The sequence below is a fragment of the Heteronotia binoei genome, chromosome 15 (assembly GCF_032191835.1).
Source record: "Heteronotia binoei isolate CCM8104 ecotype False Entrance Well chromosome 15, APGP_CSIRO_Hbin_v1, whole genome shotgun sequence".
NCBI lineage: Eukaryota > Metazoa > Chordata > Lepidosauria > Squamata > Gekkonidae > Heteronotia > Heteronotia binoei.
The window spans coordinates 27,565,123-27,585,791 of record NC_083237.1 but is presented as its reverse complement, the minus strand read 5'-3'; positions in this window follow the sequence as shown (position 1 = coordinate 27,585,791).

The window sequence follows — 20,669 nt, the reverse complement described above, 5'->3', positions numbered from 1 at the left end:
CCAGATGTACATCTACAGAGATTTATTCCTCCAGAGAAAACAGCTGCTTTGGAGGGTGGACTCCATGGTATTGAACACCACTGAGGTCCCTGGCCTCCCCAGGCTCCACCTCCAAATCATCAGGAGTTTCCCAACCTGGAGATGGCAACCCTCCCACCCACTCAACTGGTGGTCAGTGGGGAACTGGAAACCCTAATAGGGAGGAAGATTTCAACCCCACCCTTGTTGGCAGAAATTGCCCCCTCCTTTAGACCCATTTCTCTCCATTCTTACCAAATTCTTTCACAGTGGCTAGACCAATGCCTTAGATGCCACCAGTCACAATCACCACCTTGCCTGGGTAATGCAGTGAAGCGTCCATGACAGCTGTTTGTCTCCGTTATTCTTAATTACTAAAATCCATGTAGAGTTTGGGATTATAAACTGCTGAGTGGAGATAAGCAACTGCTGAATTTGGGAATATACTGCTGGGCAAAGCAACGCAACTGCTGAATTAGGATGTTGGGAGGATGGGATGTAGCTACTTTGCTGATGTCACCTTGGCAGGTTGTGGAGCATAAGGGCTGGTAATAATTGAACAGGGAGAAAAAGACTGGTGGGGGGAGATTTCTAGAAGCTTCTGTGTTTTGCCCACATTACAGCTCTGTTCCTGGAAGGCCTGAACCAAAGAAGCAGTAGGCAGGAGCTGTGAGGAAAGCAACTCGCACTGGATCCTTATTCAGGAACTTTCTGCTAAGGCTGCTTTTCCTTCCCCAATGCTAATTTCCTCTATGGTGGGTCTTCCCTCCACAGCCAACCGTGGGAGTAGGCTAGGTAGGCAGCTGCTTAGGGCACCACCTGGCCTACAGGGTGCTGCCAAGTGCCCCCTCCCCACTGCTCTCAGTTTCCCGGGTCTGCCCGGGGTGGGGGTGGGACCTAAAATACCAGGAATTCTGGCATCAGCCCAGTTTCCCTCCCATCCTCTCTTTATTAAAATCACTCCCTTAAAAAAAACATATTATCCCTACAAAGTATATTTTCATTCAACCTAATTTCTTCTCATGTCAGCCTCCCTCCTACCTCTGTTGGCTAAATCACTTCCTGAGGTAGAGGGTGTGTCAAGTCTGCAGATTCAATAATGAGTCGATGTAGATACAAAGAAACTAGTTTATTGATACTGGATGCTTGTGGCCTAAGCCAAGGCTTGAAGAGACTAAAACCATACAGTAAATACATGGCATATAAAGAGTACTTCAAAAGCATTCCTACGGGCAGGGAAAGTGTGCAGGGGACATTCACACATAGATGTTACTAATACATTCTCATGTTGATTAGGCGTATTGGCCTTGATATTTTACCAGGCTCCTACGACTCCCCCAGGCCTGAGCTGAGAAGGTTCAGATAAGACTTTTCACACATCACCATTTCAAAGCAAGGGAGAGCTTCTAAGAAAAGGGAGGGGGAACAGTAGAGAGGCACTAGCAGCATTTGGTTCTACTTTGGTTCTACCCAGCATGCTCTTTGGTTGAGCCAGAGTTATATTCAGACTTGACATACTGCCTCCCTAAGCTGCTTCTACTGCCCTGTTAGAGCATTTCTGATGAAACCTTTTGATCAGATCTGGGGCTGATATATCTTTTTCTGCTACCCATTCATTCTTGCTGGAGGGAAAATGTTTCCATTTTATTAGGTAATGTAGGACCCCTCTTTTGACTTTAGAGTCCAGGATTTCTTGGACTTCGTGATGGTTCTGATTCCCAACCAGGATAGGTTGTGGGGCGGGTTCTCGAGGGTGCCAAACTGAAGCCCCGGGGTCCCAATGAAGTAAGCTGCAATGAAATACAGGATGCACTTTACTAAACATTTTTGGCAGCTCTAATTCTACTGTCACCTGATTGATCACTCTTGAGATTCTGAAGGGTCCCAAGAATTTGTATGCCAGTTTCTTAGAGGGTTGGCTGAGAGGCAAGTTCTTAGTAGACATGAATACTGAGTCCCCAACTTTGAAATCCCATGCAGGAACATGTGACTTGTCATATTGCTTTTTATAGGCTTCTTTGGCCGCCTCTAAGTTTTCCTGGATTATTTTCCAGCTCCCGCTCGGCCCTTGCCACCATTGCTCAAAAGGTGTCGATTCAGGGGAAGGGGCCCCCCTGCCAATAGTGGCATCGGCTTCCCTTCATACCCATGGACGCTCGAAAAGGGGGCAGCCTTGGTAGAACTATGCATGCTGTTGTTATACCCATACTCAGCAAAAGGGAGCAGGTCCACCCAGTCGGACTATCGGTGGTTAATGAAACAACGTAAATATTGTTCTAGAAGCCCGTTCACGCGTTCCGTCTGTCCGTCCGTCTGTGGGTGGTAGGCGGAACTCAACCCCTGCTCTATTCTAGCCAGTTTGCAAAACTCCCGCCAGAAGTTGGCAACGAACTGCGGGCCGCATTTGCTAATGACCTTATCGATGAATGAGTGAAGCCGGACCACAGGAGGGCCAGTTTCTTGGCTGTAGGCAGTTGGGCACACGGGATGAAATGTGCTTGTTTGGAAAACATGTCTACTACTACTAAGATCACCGTTTTCCCATGGGAAGGTGGCAGCTCTACAATAAAGTCCATTGACACCACTGACCAGGAGTGCTTGGCCGTTTCCAGGGGTTTGAGCAGCCCCGGGGCTTTACCGCCCCTTTTCTTGGCCATGATACAGATGGGGCATGAGGCTACGAATTCCGACATGTCGTTTTTAAGGGACGGCCACGAAAATTGTCTACTAATCAAATGGAGCGTCTTGACGTAGCCAAAGTGCCCGGCCAGTTTATTTGAGTGGCAGAATTGCAGCACTTCCGCCCTTAGGCTTTTGGGAACATAGAGTTTCTCCCCTCTATACCACAGTCCGTCCCCTCTCTTTTGAACATCCCCTGGACGGGCATCCCCCTCCCTCTCCATCTCCACAGCCAGTTTCTCGGCTCCCAGTTCCCCCAAGTTCCTCTTCTTCTGTGACCGCGTAGTTACTGTGGCGGCCACCTGCAAGGGGGGAACTAAGGAGTCGACAACTTCCTCCCTCTGGCTCTCGTGTTGTGGGAGGCGGAACAACGCATCCGCTAGGAAGTTCTTCGCCCCCGGGATGTGCCTTAGCGTGAAGTCAAATTTGGAGAAGAATCCCGCCCACCGAATTTGCTTCTCGCTCAGCTTCCTCTTGCCTGTAAGGGCTTCGAGGTTTTTGTGGTCGGTCCAGATCTCAAACGGCATTTTGGCTCCTTCCAGCCAGGACCACCATGTTTTTAAAGCGAACGTCACTGCAAAGGCCTCCTTGTCCCACACTGACCAGTTCCTCTGTTCGCCTGAGAATTTTCTAGAGATATAGGCGCAAGGCCTCAGCCGCCCCTCCCCATCTTTCTGCATTAGCATGGCCACATCGGAAGCATCGCATTGCACAATGAAGGGTAGTTGTTCATCGGGGTGGCTCAGGACCAGCTCACTAGTGAATAAGCGTTTCAGTTTATCGAAGGCCGTTTGGCACTTCGGGCTCCAATTAAGTCGGGCCCCCGGTCGCTTCGCCTCTGGCTCCTTTCCCTTGGTTTTCCACAACTCGGTCAGAGGGAGGGCGATCTGGGCGAACCCTTCTATGAAGGTCCTATAGAAATTTGCGAACCTGAGAAATGATTGGAGCTGTCTATGTGTTCTCGGGGGAGCCCATTCCAATTCTGCCTGCACTTTGGCCGGGTCCATTGCCAACCCCTTCCCCGATACCGGGAAGCCCAAATAATTAATTTGGTCTTATGGAATTCACATTTAGACAACTTGGCATACAATTGATGCTTCAACAGAGTGCTTAGCACCTCTCTCACTAACTTCACATGAGACTGTTCATCATGTGAATAAATAATGATGTCATCCAGGTACACCACCACCCCCTTGAATAAAAACTTCCTTAGTACATCATTTATAAAGTTCATGAATACTCCCGGGGCCCCCTGCAGTCCGAAGGGCATGACTAGGTACTCAAAATGTGCCATGTGTGTGTTAAACGCAGTCTTCCACTTGTCCCCCTCCTTAATGCGCACTCGGAAGTACGCGTCTCTCAAGTCCAGTTGGTGAAGATTTTGCCCTCAGACACCGTGCTTAGCAAGTCCTGGATGAGGGGGATGGGGTAGGCGTTGGTCGTGGAAATCGCGTTAATCCCGCGAAAGTCTGTGCAAAGCCTAAGCGAGCCATCCTTCTTCCTAAACAGTACCGGGGCCGTGTGGGGGGCGGTTGCCAGTCTGATGAATCCTCTCTCTAGATTCTGGTCTAAGAATTTGTGGAGCTCCTTCTTCTCCGCCCAGCCCATGGGGTATAATTTGGCTCTGGGCAGAGTTTCCCCTGGGATTAGTTCTATGGCACAGTCTGTGTTCCGGTGGGGGGGTAGCTGGTTTGCCCCTTGTTCACTAAATACCCCCATCAGGTCCCGGTAGGCCTTTGGGACGGTGTGGGTCTCTTCCACCGACATACAAGCCCTCTCCTTGGCCACTGGAGCCCGCGGGCCCCAAGCCGGATCCCAGAGGTGCGTTTTGCAAAGGGGGTCTATGAACCTAATTGTCTGTGCCCCCCACCTTATGCAGGGTTCGTGCTTCTCTAACCAGCCCACCCCCAAGATTACCGGGTAGGAGCACGAGGGGGCGATGACAAAAGACTCCTGGTCCCAGTGTTTCTCGATCCCCATCGGCAAGACCTGAGTCTCTAGTCTGCACAGTTCCCCTCGCATCACCAACCCGTCCATTTGCTCAAACTGCATCGGACAGGGTAGCGGAGAGCTCTCGAGTCCCAGAGCTTCTACTAGGTTGGGGGTGATCAGTTCCCGATTACACCCGGAGTCTATTAGGGCCCATAAATGCATGAACCTTTTCAGTTTAGGGTTCAGCAGTTTCACTACTACAAAATACAACCGTCCCGTCATGCTCACCCTCAGCGGTGCTGGCTCCTCCTCGACCTGCTGGTTGGCACCCTTTAGAGCAGGTCGTTCCCGTTTCCCGCCGGCTCGGATGCCCAAGCCAGGTTGCTCAGCTCCGCCGACAGCAGCACGTCCTCCTCCGGTTCCTCGACCACCACGAGGCTGCTCTTCACCGCTTTCTTAGGGCGGCTGGTCGGTTTCTTGGGGGTCGAGGTTCTGGTCTTCTGCGCCCCTTGTGGGGCCTTGGGGGGGCAGTTGGAAGCGAGGTGATTAGGGTTGCTGCAGCGGAAACACTTGCGAGGTCCCTCAGGCGCCCCCCCTGCTTTTTTAGGTTCGGCCTTCGGGGGGGTTGTTTTCTGCGGCCCCTTTCCAGACTGGTGTTGACGTTGCATCGCCACCCGCTTCATGTTGGTCTCGACTTCTCCTGCCATGTTGGTCTCGACTTCTCCTGCAGTCACAGATTTTCCTGGAGAATGCTTCTGTCCTTGACCCATTTCAGTCTGGCTTTCGCCTGGGCCATGGGACGGAGACGGTGTTGGTTGCCCTGGTAGATGACCTTCAACGGCATCTGGATCGGGGTGGCTCGGCAGTGCTGATGTTGTTAGACCTATCGGCTGCGTTCGATACAGTCGACCATCGGTTACTGACTTGCCACCTTGCCGACGCGGGGATTCAGGGGTTGGCCTTACAGTGGCTTTCCTCTTTTCTGGAAGGTTGGGGACAAAGGGTCGCGATTGGGGGGGAGCTATCCCGGAGGCACGCACTTGATTGTGGTGTGCCCCAAGGGGCGGTTCTCTCCCCGATGTTATTTAACATCTTTATGCGACCCCTTGCCCAGATTGCCTGAAGGTATGGGCTGGGGTGTCACCAGTATGCTGATGACACCCAGCTCTATCTGCTTATGGACGACCGACCGGTCTGCGCCCCAGAAAATTTGGATCGGGCATTACAGGCCGTGGCTGAGTGGCTCAGACTGAGTGGACTGAGGCTAAATCCTGCGAAGACAGAGGTCCTTTGCTTGGGTCGTCGGGGACCGGGGAGGGAAATCCCCCTGCCAGTTTTTGATGGTGCGGCGCTGATGGCGGCGGACAGGGTCAAGAGCCTGGGGGTACTATTGGAGCTTTCTTTAAAGATGGAGGCTCAGATAGCAGCCACTGCCAAGTCTGCATTTTTTCATCTTAGGCGGGCAAGGCAGTTGGCTCCCTTCCTGGATCGCGACGACCTAGCAACAGTGATCCATGCTACGGTCACCTCGAGGTTGGACTACTGCAATGCCCTCTACATGGGCTGCCCCTGTGTTGAACTCGGAAATTGCAGCTGGTGCAGAACGCCACGGTCCGGCTGTTACTGGGCCTCCCAAGATGGGGGCACATACGGCCGGGTCTTCGGGCTCTGCACTGGCTTCCAGTAATGTACCGAGTTCGATACAAGGTGCTGGTCATTACCTTTAATAATAATAATAATAATAATAATAATAATAATAATAATAATAATAATAATAATAATAATAATAATAATAATAATAATAATAATAATAATAATAATAATAATAATAATAATACTTTTTATTTGTATCCCGCCCTCCCCGCACAAGCAGGCTCTGGGCAGCTCAAAACACATAAATGCAATACAATACAATAAAATCATACAAAGCAATAAAATCATCTTAAATCAATATACAGTTACATTAAAATTAACATTAAGGTGCTAAATAGATCTTCTTAAGTTCAGTGCAAAGAAAAGAAAACATTACACAGCGACATTATCTTACACAGCGACATACACAGCCCTATATGGCCTGGGACCTGCCTACCTGAGGGACCGTCTCTCCCCACATGTTCCCCAGAGAGTACTGAGATTGGGAACCCAAAACCTTCTTGTTATCCCCGGGCCAAAAGAAGCCCGCCTAAAATCCACCAGGGATAGGGCCTTCTCTGTTATGGCCCCTACATGGTGGAATCAGCTGCCGGAGGAGGTGAGGGCCCTGCGGGACCTTGTTCAGTTCCGCAGGGCCTGTAAGACAACTCTCTTCCGGCTAGCCCACACCTAACTGATGAGAAACGAAACGTAGCTTGCCAGACTCCTGTTATATATTTTGTTGTGATATTTAATGTTTCTAAGGTTTTAAATGTTTTAAATATTTTAAAGGCTTATATATTTAAATGTCAGTCTAATTTTATGTTTAACTCCTTGTTGTAAGCCACCCTGAGCCACTTGTGGGAAGGGCAGGATATAAATCCTAAATAAACAAATAAATATCCACCCTACCAGGGTGGTAGGTCTAGCCTGGGTAAGGGCCCGATCCAGGATGCCGGCATTCAGCCCTCTGGTGAAGTGTTCAATCTTCATCAGCTCACTCCACCCCCTTACTTTAGCCACGTTGGACTCTCAGCCTTACTTGAGTCCAATCATTTACCTGGGCACTAGCCCAACATGGACCTTTTTACTCTGTGGGTAGCCAAACTTCAAGCATTCCAGCCAGGCTAAGGAGGACTCCTTGCCTATTCCTGCTACTGCTGTGTCTATGCCCCTCTCTGCCCAGAAGGACTCCATATCAGGCCTTCCCCAAGAAGCTGCCAAGCCATGCACAACATCACTGCACTCCTGTTCACTGAAGACAACCTCTAAACGCAGCCTTAGCCAAAAGCCATGATGGAGGAATCCTGCATCCATCTTGTTCCTTTACAGCAGCCATGATGGCCCAGCAAGAGTAGCACATATGCTGGGTGTGTCGATGCAGTTGCAAATTGAGTAGCCTGCAGCAGGACAAAGGGCTTTACTGCCACACCTGCACATAACAAAGGATTGCCCCCGTCAGCTGTGGAGAAGATTTCTGGATTTCTAAGAAGCCTAGGAGAAAGATCTTCAATCAAGACTATTCCTATCATGCAGGCTTTTCCCATTGTGTGTGTCATGGTGTTACAAATAGGAATCAATTCGAATCTAAATTTCCCACCTATATTTCTTTGTTTAGCCAGGGCAAACGATAGGTAAGTCCATCAAGTCCCATTAATCCTATCAAGCCTCTGGGAGCCTCCCCCCGTCCACCCCTTTTGGTGACATAAGGAGTCACATGTACTGGTGTCATGCAAAATAGGAGTCAATTGCACCTTCAAGACTAACAGTTTTATTCAGAACGTAAGCTTTCATGTGCATACACACTTCTTCAGATGAGGAATGAGGTACAGTAAGCAGAGCCACATATAGCTGGTGGGATTTGGAATGCAAGTGGTACAAAGTTAAAATCCAATAGCAGAATAGTAAAATTAACAAATTCAGTAAACCTTTGATCTGGGTTGCATTAGCGTGGGAAACCATAAAACAGCAACATGTCAGAATGTGAGAATGCCTGTTAATTATTCTATTGATAATAAACCTGGGTCAAAAAGAGGTCATTTCTTTCCCAGAAGTTTTTCCTGTCCAACTAATTTACCTTTTAACATGTAACATAAATATATACATCATTCTAGTTTGCCATTAGGAAAAAATACATGGTGTCATGCAATGTCATAAGTCACCTGACCTATGATCATAAGTCACCTGATACTATTGCCTGGAGACACAAATTTGGTGATATGGCCAGTTCATTGTGTCTTGTCTTACCTTCCCACAGACCTGCACCCTCATACTCTGTTTGGGCCACTTTTCACATCCATGTCTTCTGCTTCAAGGATCCATTGACCATGCAGTATCTCCCCCTGCAATAATTCCTAAAAATCTCTATTCCTCACCACTGTTTTCCTTGTCTTTTGCTATGAGCGCTTGATTGCTTGAATGTGTGATTGTATTTTTATAAATTTTTCTAAGTAAACATTTTATTTTAAAAATTATTTTACTGTTGGAGTTTTATTCTGAAACTGGACCTCCATAAATTGGTAAAAGATCCCTCCTAAGCTCTAGCTCTGGTCTACTTCTTGCTAATTCTCCCATCAAAAGACCTCAGGAATGAATGAAAGTTTAATACGGTCAAAGACCAATCAATTAAATACAAATAACTTAATAAGATACAGTCAGGCAATAGTAAAATGGGAATAAAACATACACAGTATAAAATATAATTAGGCAATACTATAATGAGAATAAAACATAGACAGTATAAAATATAATTTCCTCCCCAAAACACTGATTAAATTCCAGAACCAAGGCGTTCAATTGGGTATTCCCCTTAAGAATTGCTTCCGGAGACTTATGGCTCGCGAAGCAAACTTTGCCACACATAAAGTGGTTCCTTTGTTCATATCAGCCAATAATCTGTCTAGCTGAAATCTAATATTTCTTCCAGGGACACTGGCACAGATCGGGAGTATATACTCGGCCCTAATATGCTGATATAATTTACATTGGAATAGTACATGCTCCCTATCTTCCGGTTTATTGTCCCCACAAATACACAGTGGGTGTTTTCGCACTCACGTTTTACTGGCGCCACGACCCTCCTCACGCCGACGAATCTGCATGGATTTCGCACCAGAAGCGCCGACGCACCCAGAAGCGCCGGCTACTTCCGTCGCTAAGCCAGCGCAAACGTTTTCCTGCATCTTTGCGATTTCCGTTTGCGCTGGCTTAGCGACGGAAGTAGCCGGCGCTTCTGGATGCACCGGCGCTTCTGGTGCGAAATCCATGCAGATTCGCCGGCGTGAGGAGGGTCGTGGCGCCAGTAAAACGTGAGTGCGAAAACGGCCAGTCTCTCCTCGTATAATTGTCCTGTGTATCTGCCTTCAATAATAGCTGATGGTAACATATCAAATCTGAAAAGAGTAAATGCTCTCCTATACTCTGCTTTGTCAAGATTTTGCAAGTATGGCATCAGTGTTATTTTATGTAACTCCTCTATTCCTGGTAAATAGCCTTTAAGCTGATTCAGATCATGCTGTCTTTCAACATCCAAGATCCTCTGTTTAAGAAAGGGTTTAACCAGATTATGCTCCATATTGAGCAAAAATTGTTTAGATAGTCCATAATAGCCCAACTTGGACTCCATTTCTCTGATCCACAGAGGAACAAATGAATCTCTTACTATCAGCCCCGCCAAACTGGTGGGCTGAATCATTAGTTTGTACCAGTAGAGAATAGCAGCAATCCACAATCTTGCTTTCACTGTAACCATACCCGTTTCTACTCTGATAAGTGAGTTGGGAGCACATGGAGGGACTTGTAGTATATGCCTAAGGAATTTGGATTGCACTTTCTCCGCTAACTGCCAGAGATGCTGATATGGTGTTATACTCAAAGGTGCCCCATATAACATTTGGGCGAGGGCCTTGGCCTTAAAGACCTTGACTGCAGCCGCCACGTTCTGCCCCCCGGAGGTCCAGTAGAATTTCTCTATGGCTCCTGAGCTTTTTGCTGCACTAGTTGTAACGTAGTCCACGTGTGCCTTCCTGGCCCCTGAGGCCTGAAAAACTACCCCTAAATACTTAAAGCAGCGTGTCTGTTCAATAGCCCTGTCGTTTATCTTCCAATGATATACCTTAGGTCTTTTTGCAAAGGCTAAAATTTTTGATTTTGAGTAATTTATTTCAACCTGGTTAACTTGACAGTAATGCGCTAGAATCTTCATTGCTCTCTTTAGCCCAATTGGGGTCCTAGAGATCAGCACTGCATCATCTGCATATAGCAGAAGCGGGATATGCCTATCTGCAATCTTTGGAGCATGCACCTCTGGACCACTTAGATGTTCCCCCAGATCGTTTATAAAGAGGTTGAACAAGAGTGGGGCTATCGCACCGCCAGCCTCACGGCCTCACTGGATCTCTAAATTTCAGTCTCTTCGGGGTATTTTACTTGTTTAGATGGATGGGACCACAGCAGCTTTGTAGTTTTTCTCACACAATATAGGCTCACGAGAACTTGAACTTAAAACCACAGATTTATTGTTACAAACAGTCTTAAACTGGGGATATGGGAGATATTTACACAGGTTAATATTTTGTTTCAGGCTTCACGATTACTTTTACTTTCTTGAGTCTTTCACCGTTACACAGTCCACCTTTAACTCACTCTCCGCCTCTAGCCAAGGTCTGGCCTCTTGGGATAGATGTGTCTAGTCACACCCCTCGACTGAAGACTCTTCTCTCAGCCCTTCTTGGTGTCTCTGACCCACATCCACTCCCTCAACCTCCTCACTAGGTCTTTAGAGTAGTTTCCTGGTGTCTGCGACCGTTCAGGTCTTTAACTGACTCACACACACACACAGCCCTCTCGGCTGGTTAGGTCAAGCTGGCAGTCTCTGGAAGACTTCCCCGTCTCCGTCTCCAGCTTCCACTCAGGATCAGCTATCTTTTCAGCCCTTCTCAGGCCCCAACTGACCCTCTCAGTCTTTCTGTCAGGCTCCAACTCTGACAGACTACTGACTGAGCTCCTGCCTCAGCAGTTTTTTGTCACCAACTACCTTTTTTTCCCTCCCTGAGAGCTGTGAGCACTTAGCCCCCACCCTCAGGTCACCTGACGCAGCCCTGTGCGCCTTCAGCTTATTCTTAACCCTTTGCTTTCCGTCACATGTCCCTCCCCCTTTTGAGACATTGCGCAAGGCGAAAGGTCTCAGCCTTTTGCTGAGCAATGGGACATGGGCACACTTGCTTGGGTTACACTAAGTTATAACACTTTTGTCATAACACCAACTTTGAAATTATGTACATTCTTCCTCAATTATACAGTCTTATTTCTTCTAAAATATTACCATACAAACAGAATTTTTGCAAGTTACATTCTTCTTGATAGCGCATCTGCTATCACATTTTGCTTCCCAGGGATGTGCTTGATGTCAAAGTTGTAATCTTGGAGTTGTAAACTCCATCTGATCAGTTTGCTGTTCGTATCCTTTACTTGGTTCAACCATTTCAGGGGAGAATGATCTGTACACAGTGTAAACTTCCTTCCCCATAGGTATGGTTTCAACTTACCTATTGCCCACACAATCGCTAAACACTCTTTTTCAATTACTGAGAGGTGTTGCTCTCGGTCCAATAACTTCCTACTCAAATACAGAACTGGATGGTACAGTCCTTCCTCTCCTTGCTGACTTAAAGTTGCACCTACCCCCACATTAGATGCATCAGTGAAGAGGGTAAACTCCTTTGAAAACTCTGGGGTTTTCAACACTGGTTCCGTGGTCAGAACCACTTTCAGATGTTCATACGCTTGTTCACACTCTGAATTCCAGATTACTGGATCAGGGTTCTTCTTCTTGGTGCACTCACATAGCGGTGCTGCTATCGTGCTAAACTCAGGTATGAACCTCCGGTAGTATCCTACTACACCCAAAAACGCTCGTATTTGTTTCTTGGTTTGGGGTCTAGGCCACTCATGTATGGCTTGCACCTTTCCCCAATCTGCCTTGATCTTACCTCCTCCTAGCACATGCCCTAAATACTTAACCTCGGCCATGGCTAGTTGACACTTAGATGCCTTGATGGTGAGACCCGCATCTTTCACTCGCTGTAATACAATGGCCACATGCTGCAAATGCTCCTTCCATGTAGCACTGAAAATGGCAATATCATCAATATAGGCAAGTGCAAATTCTTTCAGTCCCACTAGCATCTTGTCAATTACTCTTTGGAATGTGGAGGGAGCATTCCTTAACCCAAATGGTAACACAGTAAACTCAAAGAGTCCCTCCTTGGTTATAAACGCTGTTTTCTGTTGATCTTTTGGATCCATAGCTACCTGCCAATACCCTTTTGTCAAATCTAAGGTGGTAATAAAATTGGCAGCTCCAATTGTCTCGACTAACTCGTCTATGCGAGGCATTGGATACACATCCGGTACTGTTATTTTATTCAATCTCCTGTAGTCTACACAAAACCTCATAGTTTTGTCTGGTTTGGGGACTAGGACTACAGGTGAGGCCCATGGACTTTCTGAAGGTACAATTAAACCCAGTTTTAACATCTCCTCTACCTCCTGCTGTACATACTTGGCATTCGGGCCAGTCACTCTGTATGGTTGGAGTGCTACAGGCCTCGAATCCCCTGTGTCAATCTTATGACACGCTAAGTTCGTCTTCCCTGGTACATCTGAAAAGATTGTCTTGTACCCTCCCAATATTGTTTGTAATTGGGCTCTCTGTTCTCCATTAAGAGAAGGGGCGAACTGAACCTCCTTAATGGTTTCTTCCTGGGATATTTTCCCCCAACCCGACAATTCAGTTCCCTCACTCACTCCCTTCTTTGCAACTAAAACCAAATTACCCCTGTCAAAATAAGGTTTTAGCATGTTTACATGGAACACTTTACATTGTTCCCCATCTTCACTTAAGTTCACTACATAGTTCACGTTGGAGACCTTATGGGCGATGGTATAAGGTCCCTCCCAGGCCACATCTAACTTGTTCTTCTTCCTGGGCTTCAACACCAGTACTCTGTCTCCTGGCTTGAACTCTCTGTCTCTGGACTTGGAGTCGTACCACTGCTTCTGCCGTCGTTGCGATCTTCTCATGTTGTCTGCAGCAGCCGTCCTCACCTCCTGCAGATGCTGTTGTAGTTCTTGTAGGTAAGAGATGACATCTGTCTCCTGGATGTCCTCGTTTCCGGACCACGCCTCTTTCAGAACATCAAGGGGTCCTCTGGCTTGTCTTCCATACAACAGTTCAAATGGGCTGAACCCGGAACTTTCTTGGGGTACCTCCCTGTACCCGAAGAGCAGGTGTTGTAACCTCTGGTCCCAATCGTTGGGATGCTTGTATGCATAAGTCTTTAGCATATGGTTTAGGGTGCCATTAAACCTTTCATTGAGTCCATTTGCTTGTGGGTGGTATGCTGTTGTGGTCACATGCCGGATTCCACAAGCTTTTAACAACTCTTGCATCACATTTGACATAAATGTGGTGCCTAAATCAGTCACCATCTCTTTTGGAAAACCCAATCTTGAAAACACAGTCAATAGGGCTTCCGCCACTGTCTTTGCCTCAATGTCCTTAAGTGGAACCGCTTCTGGAAACTTGGTGGCATAATCTACGATGGTCAGGATGTACTTGTTTTCCCTTCTGGTCACTCTGGAGATAGGACCCACAATATCTACTCCTATCTTCCCAAAAGCTTCCGTGACTATAGGGACTGGTTGTAATAGACCCTTAGTTTTGTCTAGAGCTTTCCCCACCATTTGGCAGGCCTGACACGATTTGCAAAAAGCCCTTATGTCCTTGCCCATATTTGGCCAAAAGAACCGTTCTTGCACTCGGTCCCTTGTCTTATTGATGCCAAGGTGAGAGGCCATGGGTGATGCATGAGCCAAATCCAACACTTGCATCCTATACTTTCTTGGCAGGACTAATTGCTTCTTTCTTTCCCATACTATGTTATGTTTTCTTTTTAAGGCCACCCGGTATAGTTTCTGGTCTATCACTTTAAATTGGCATGGGTGTTCAATTGTGATCTCAGTGTCACTCACCCCAGTTCTCTGCCATAGTTCCTTCAGGCTGTCATCTTGTTGCTGCTCTCTGAGGAATTCTGCAGCAGGGATGGTCTGCAACATTGTTTCCTCTTCTTCTGCTGGTTGCTGTACACACACCTCAGTAGTTGCTTCTTCTGGCCTGCTTCTTGTAACAATGTTGACAGGATTAGCTTGCTGTCTCTTTAACTCATCAGCTAAATCATTGCCCAATAGAAGCGATGTTCCTATGTCACTCAGGACTCCCACAATCCAATCACCTTGGAACTCTCTATACTTGATAGGAACTTCTGCCAGGGCCACTTCAAATGTAGGTCCTTTAATGCCTTTTATGGTGTAAGATTTCCCAGGCAAATACTGATGACTTTTTACTAATTCTGGCTGTACTAGGGAAACCTGAGCCCCTGTGTCCCTATAAGCCTTGACTTCCTCGTCATTTACTGTCACAGTCTCAGTATATTCCTCACTCAAGCTTTCCTGCACTTTCCACACTTTCAGAACACTATTGGGTCTTTCTGGTGGTGTGTTCTCTGGAAGTGAGGGGTTTGTTTCTACTTCTTTCTGTTGACTTTGCACTATTTTAACTGTCTTAGCTGGTGGGGTCTTTTTCCCTTGTTCTGGGCAAAATTTGGCATAGTGCCCAATTCCTCCACATTGGAAGCAAGCAGCCTGGGTCTTCCTGTATGGAGGTGGACTGTACCGCTTTGCAGGGTTGTTGTTACCCGCCCCAGACTTCTCTGAAGAGTTCCAGACTCGGGGTTTTTTATTTGGAGCAGTCCACATTGATCTCCCTAGATCTGATTCAATCTCATCTAGAATTATAGCTGCTTCTTCTACTGTCTTCAACTTCTTGTCTCTCAGAACCCACCTATACTGAGAGGGGACTTGGTTATAAAACTGTTCCAAGCCCACTAAGTTTTTCAGGTCCTCTAAAGTGGAAACTTTACTCCCTTCCACCCATCTGTTCAGGGCTCTGTCTAACCGACAACCTAGTTGAGAGTATGTTTCTCCAGGCTTCCTTCTGATTTCTCTAAATTTTTTCCTGCTTTGCTCTGCTGTTAAGCCAAAGCGGACTCTGACCCTTTCCTTGTACAATTGATAATCAGAAGTCTCCTCATCCCTCAGTTCAGAGTAGATTTCACTCAACTCTCCACAGATCTGAGGTCTCAAATAAATCATTCTGTCCTCATCAGCAACTCTTAAATCTTTACAGGTTCTTTCAAAATTAAACAAAAAAGCTTCTACATCATCCCCTTTTTGATACTTGGGGAATTTCTTTTGTTCTACTGTGAGGCGCCTCTCACTTCTAGTATCACGTTGAGACTCAGGCCTTCCTTGAATCTCCTGGAGTTTCAACCTGTACATTTTTTCCTCATGTTCTCTCTCTGCTTCCCTTTCTCTGTGTTCTCTCTCTGATTCCAGCCTAGCCATTTCCACTCCTCTCTCTGATTCCAGCCTAGCCATTTCCACTCCTCTTTCTCTTTCTGCTTCCCTTTCTCTGTGCTCTCTCTCCTCTCTTTCTCTCTCTGATTCCAGCTTAGCCATCTGCAATTCTTTCTCTCTTTCTGATTGAATTTTGGCCATCTGAATTTGTTTTTCTGCTTCTATTCTGGCCAATTCCAACTGTATTTTCATAGCCTCAATGCTCTGACCAGGATTCCCCTCAGAAATCTCTTCTTGTGTCTGCCCATCCCCCGTGGCTGTGGTAGTTCTCTTAGGAGGAGCCATTTCTGACAGGAATTTTTCACAGAACTGACTTAATTCCTTCACTGCAGTGTCCCTCTACTTTCTGTGTGTCTTAGTGACACTTATTTTGGGGTTTTTCTTCGAAATCCCACCGCTGCCACCAATTATCGCACCGCCAGCCTCACGGCCTCACTGGATCTCTAAATTTCAGTCTCTTCGGGGTATTTTACTTGTTTAGATGGATGGGACCACAGCAGCTTTGTAGTTTTTCTCACACAATATAGGCTCACGAGAACTTGAACTTAAAACCACAGATTTATTGTTACAAACAGTCTTAAACTGGGGATATGGGAGATATTTACACAGGTTAATATTTTGTTTCAGGCTTCACGATTACTTTTACTTTCTTGAGTCTTTCACCGTTACACAGTCCACCTTTAACTCACTCTCCGCCTCTAGCCAAGGTCTGGCCTCTTGGGATAGATGTGTCTAGTCACACCCCTCGACTGAAGACTCTTCTCTCAGCCCTTCTTGGTGTCTCTGACCCACATCCACTCCCTCAACCTCCTCACTAGGTCTTTAGAGTAGTTTCCTGGTGTCTGCGACCGTTCAGGTCTTTAACTGACTCACACACACACACAGCCCTCTCGGCTGGTTAGGTCAAGCTGGCAGTCTCTGGAAGACTTCCCCGTCTCCGTCTCCAGCTTCCACTCAGGATCAGCTATCTTTTCAGCCCTTCTCAGGCCCCAACTGACCCTCTCAGTCTTTCTGTCAGGCTCCAACTCTGACAGACTACTGACTGAGCTCCTGCCTCAGCAGTTTTTTGTCACCAACTACCTTTTTTTCCCTCCCTGAGAGCTGTGAGCACTTAGCCCCCACCCTCAGGTCACCTGACGCAGCCCTGTGCGCCTTCAGCTTATTCTTAACCCTTTGCTTTCCGTCACAGGGGCCAAGATGCAGCCTTGCTTAACTCCCCTCCCTACTTGGATAGCTTTCGTGAGATGTCCCTTCGGATTTATCCTTATCCTGATCTTGGTGTTCCTATATAATGCCTTTATCAATGCCAGTAGCCTCTGTTCGATTCCCATCCCTCTCAGTTTTTCCCACAGTATGTCCCTCTGTACCATGTCAAAGGCAGATTTGAAATCTATAAAGGCAGCGTATAGGGCAGGGGTGCTGTTAGAGGAATATTTGGTAATAAGATGGTCCAATACTACACAATGGTCCAAAGTGGAACATCCTGGTCTAAACATCTTCTCTCAAGATGTTATTATGCTCGATCCACTCCCACAGTTTCTCTTTAAGATGGCTGGCATATAATTTGCTTAGGATACTTAAAAGACTAATAGGTCTATAGTTATTTGGATCGTTTCTATCTCCTTTCTTATGAATAGGTACAATAATTCCAGTATCCCAGCCCGCGGGTACCCTCGCTGTCCTGTCTATTTCGGAGAATAATTTGGCGAGTACTGGAGCCCACCAGTCAGCGTTTTCTTTAATCAGTTCAGCCGGGATTAAGTCAAGTCCTGGTGCTTTATTAAGCTTCAGGGCTCCAATTAAAGATTTTATTTCTGAAGGCTCAACTGGAGGCCACTCTGGCAATTCCTGACAATCCTCCAGGGAGCAAACCACCTCATCTGATGTCCCATACAATGCCATATAGTAGTTCTCCCATACTTCTGGAAGAATAGTATTAGTAACCTGTGTGGAAAGTCTACCTGAACCACTGTTTACCAACTTCCAGAATAGTGACGGGTTTTTAAATTTAACGGCGTGACCCAACTGTAGCCACGCTAGTTCTTTTGCCTCTTTCTTCTTCCTGACAATTAACTTTTTATATCTAGATTTCTGTTGTTTTAATTGTTCTCTATTAACTGCCTCTGGATCCGCCCTATATTTCAAATAGATTTTACTAAGCTCCTTCTTTGCCATCAAGCATTCGTTATCAAACCAACCGTTGTTCTTCCCTCCTCTCCTTGCTGAACTAGATATCTGCCCTTCTAATGGGGGTTGAAAATGCCGAATGAGATCCTCATATAATTTGATGGTCTCTCCCCCCTCCTCCGAAAGCCTGATGTCATTTGCTAATTTAGATATGTGCTCTTGCTTGAGAAATTCCTGCATATATTTCCTCTTTTGGTCATCCCATTTGATCCTAACATGTTGCCCCCCAAATTCGTTGTTCCTCAAGAAACGGTCCTCAATGTGGGGGTGAAGATTGGGGATTGCAATAGTCAAGGTGAGAGGAATGTGATCAGAATTTCCCATTTCCCCACCCCCTGCCCCTGGCAGGTCCCTCCTCCATTTTTAAAAATTAATAGTTACTATATTCCTGTCGTGTTTTATGCTATAGCAATATACTACTGATAATGTTTAAAAGACCCTTTCAAAAGGCCCATAGCCAGAAAATTTTAGTTGGGTGGGCCCACGGAAAAAAATTTTGGGTGGAGGGCCCCCCCAGCAGCCCCCACTCTCTCTGCAGCCCCCACTCTCTCTGCAGCCCCTACTCTCTCTGCAGCCTCTGCTTTGGCTGCCCCCAATCTCCCCGCTGCTCTGGCAGTCCTTGCCCCCCTTCGCAGTGGCTCCCCCTCCCTCCCTCCCACTCAGCCACATGGTGGGTGAAGCGCAGGCTCCGAGTGGGTGGGAAGGAGGGATGGGCTGGCGCCAAACGGAGGGGGCCGCCAGAGCTGCAGTGAGATTGGGGCACCAGAGAAGTGGTTGCAGAGAGAGCGGGGACTGCCAAAGCAGGGGAAAAGGAGGGGCCATAAAGGTTGAAGGAGGGGTTGGGTGGGGAGGCCACCCCCCCCCCATGGCTAAGGGTCTGGTTGGTAATGACACTGGATGTGGGAAAGGAGACACAGAGATCCACATCTCCACACTTCCACTCAAGGAGATTGTGAAAAGATGGCACAGGAGCCAAGGAGAACCCAGGAAAAGGAAAACTGGATGATGATGTCACAAGGAAGCCCAAAAAAGAACCACAACACTTTGAGCAGCAAGGAAGAACAAAAACTGTCTGTCCTGAGAAAGTTTAGCCCAAGGAAGCAGATGTGAAATGGAATTAAATATTTATAGGGAAACTCTTTTCCAGCACTGAAACACAGCAGCTTCTGGCCACAGGATGATGATGTGTTGTATGTTAACTGGGAAATTAGAACAGCCATAAGAATAGAACATAAGAGAAGCCATGTTGGATCAGGCCAATGGTCCATCCAGTTCAACACTCTGTGCCTCACAATGTCCAAAACCAAGGTTCCCCAGGAGGTGCACCAGTAGGGCCAGAACTCCAAAAGCCCTCCTATGTTGCCACTCAAGCACCAAGTATACAAGGGATCACTGCTGCAAACAGTGTTCCATATACCTTGTAGCTAATAGCCACTGATTGACCTCTGCTCCCTGTGTTTATCCAATCCCCTCTTTGAGCTGTCTGTGCTTGTAGCTGCCACCACTTCCTGTGGCGGTGAATTCCATGTATTAATGAGTCTTTAGGAAAGAGTGTCATTGTGGCTCCTCCCACTGCTCCAAAGTAGGGATCCTAGAGTTATGGTTGGCAAAGTAACCAACCATGTCCCCTCTACACTCCAGCTTCATCAGTTTAAGCTTCAGCTTCATCAGTTTCAACTCTTTTCACTGCTTGCCATCTGTACTCTCTAAGATTGTCCTTCAGCTCCCCTTCCCTACACTGATCTTTGTCTTCTTCCCTCTGAACTCCCACCCAGTCTCTCTCTGTACATGCTGCCAGACTCCCAACGAGCCCCTGCCTTGGTACATCCGTAGCCCTGAGAGGGCTGCTATAGCAGTGTTTTCTCCTGGTAGGGTATTATCAGTTTGGCTGGACCCAAAAGGATATTTAATTCCTATACTGCAAAGTAAACCTCTTCCCTCTGTTTCTTTCCTCTGTCTATATCTTCTCCAAAATTTTTTGAATATCTTTGGGGGTATCTTGTTCAAGCATGCTTTTATTCAATAGACTCAAAGATCCCAAACACGAGTCAGGTGAAGGCACACAACTGTATATTCCCATGGCTGGCCCTTCCACTAGGCAAGCTAAGCGGTTGCCTAGGGTGTCAGCCTTCTGGGGGCACCAGTTTGGGTGCCCTCACATGACTTGGTTGTTAGGGAATTCTGCTTGAAATTCTATTTCTTTATCTCAAACAACAGTGCGATGGATCACTGGATCAAATAATCATTGAGAGGCATTTAACATGAAAAAGCAAAACCATATTTATTTCTACAGGGAAAGGGTACTGGGAGTGAAAATAACAAACACTATAGAACTACATCCTCACACTAGAAGATCATGTGCTTAATGGAGACTACTTCCTCCTTTTTCTTGAACTCACTGCCTGAACAAAGGAAGTCACCTAACTAACTGAACAAACAAACAAAACAGGTTTTCCAGCTTCTAGACCTTGATTGACAGCAGTCATTAACTTCTTCCCAGGTCATGCAGACAATAGGTAATCAGGCACAGTGTTAACCCTATAATGACTGAAACTTTAGAACATTGCAAAGGACATACAAAACAGATACATATTTCCAACACTGGTGACATTATCAGTGCAGTAGGAGAGCTAGAAGTTAGCCTTGTCTAGGGTGCCAGACAGTCCAGGGCCAGACCTGTGTATTCCTTTTCATGTAATAATAGCGCCTCCACAAATAATGCCTTCTGGACATTTGTGACTGGC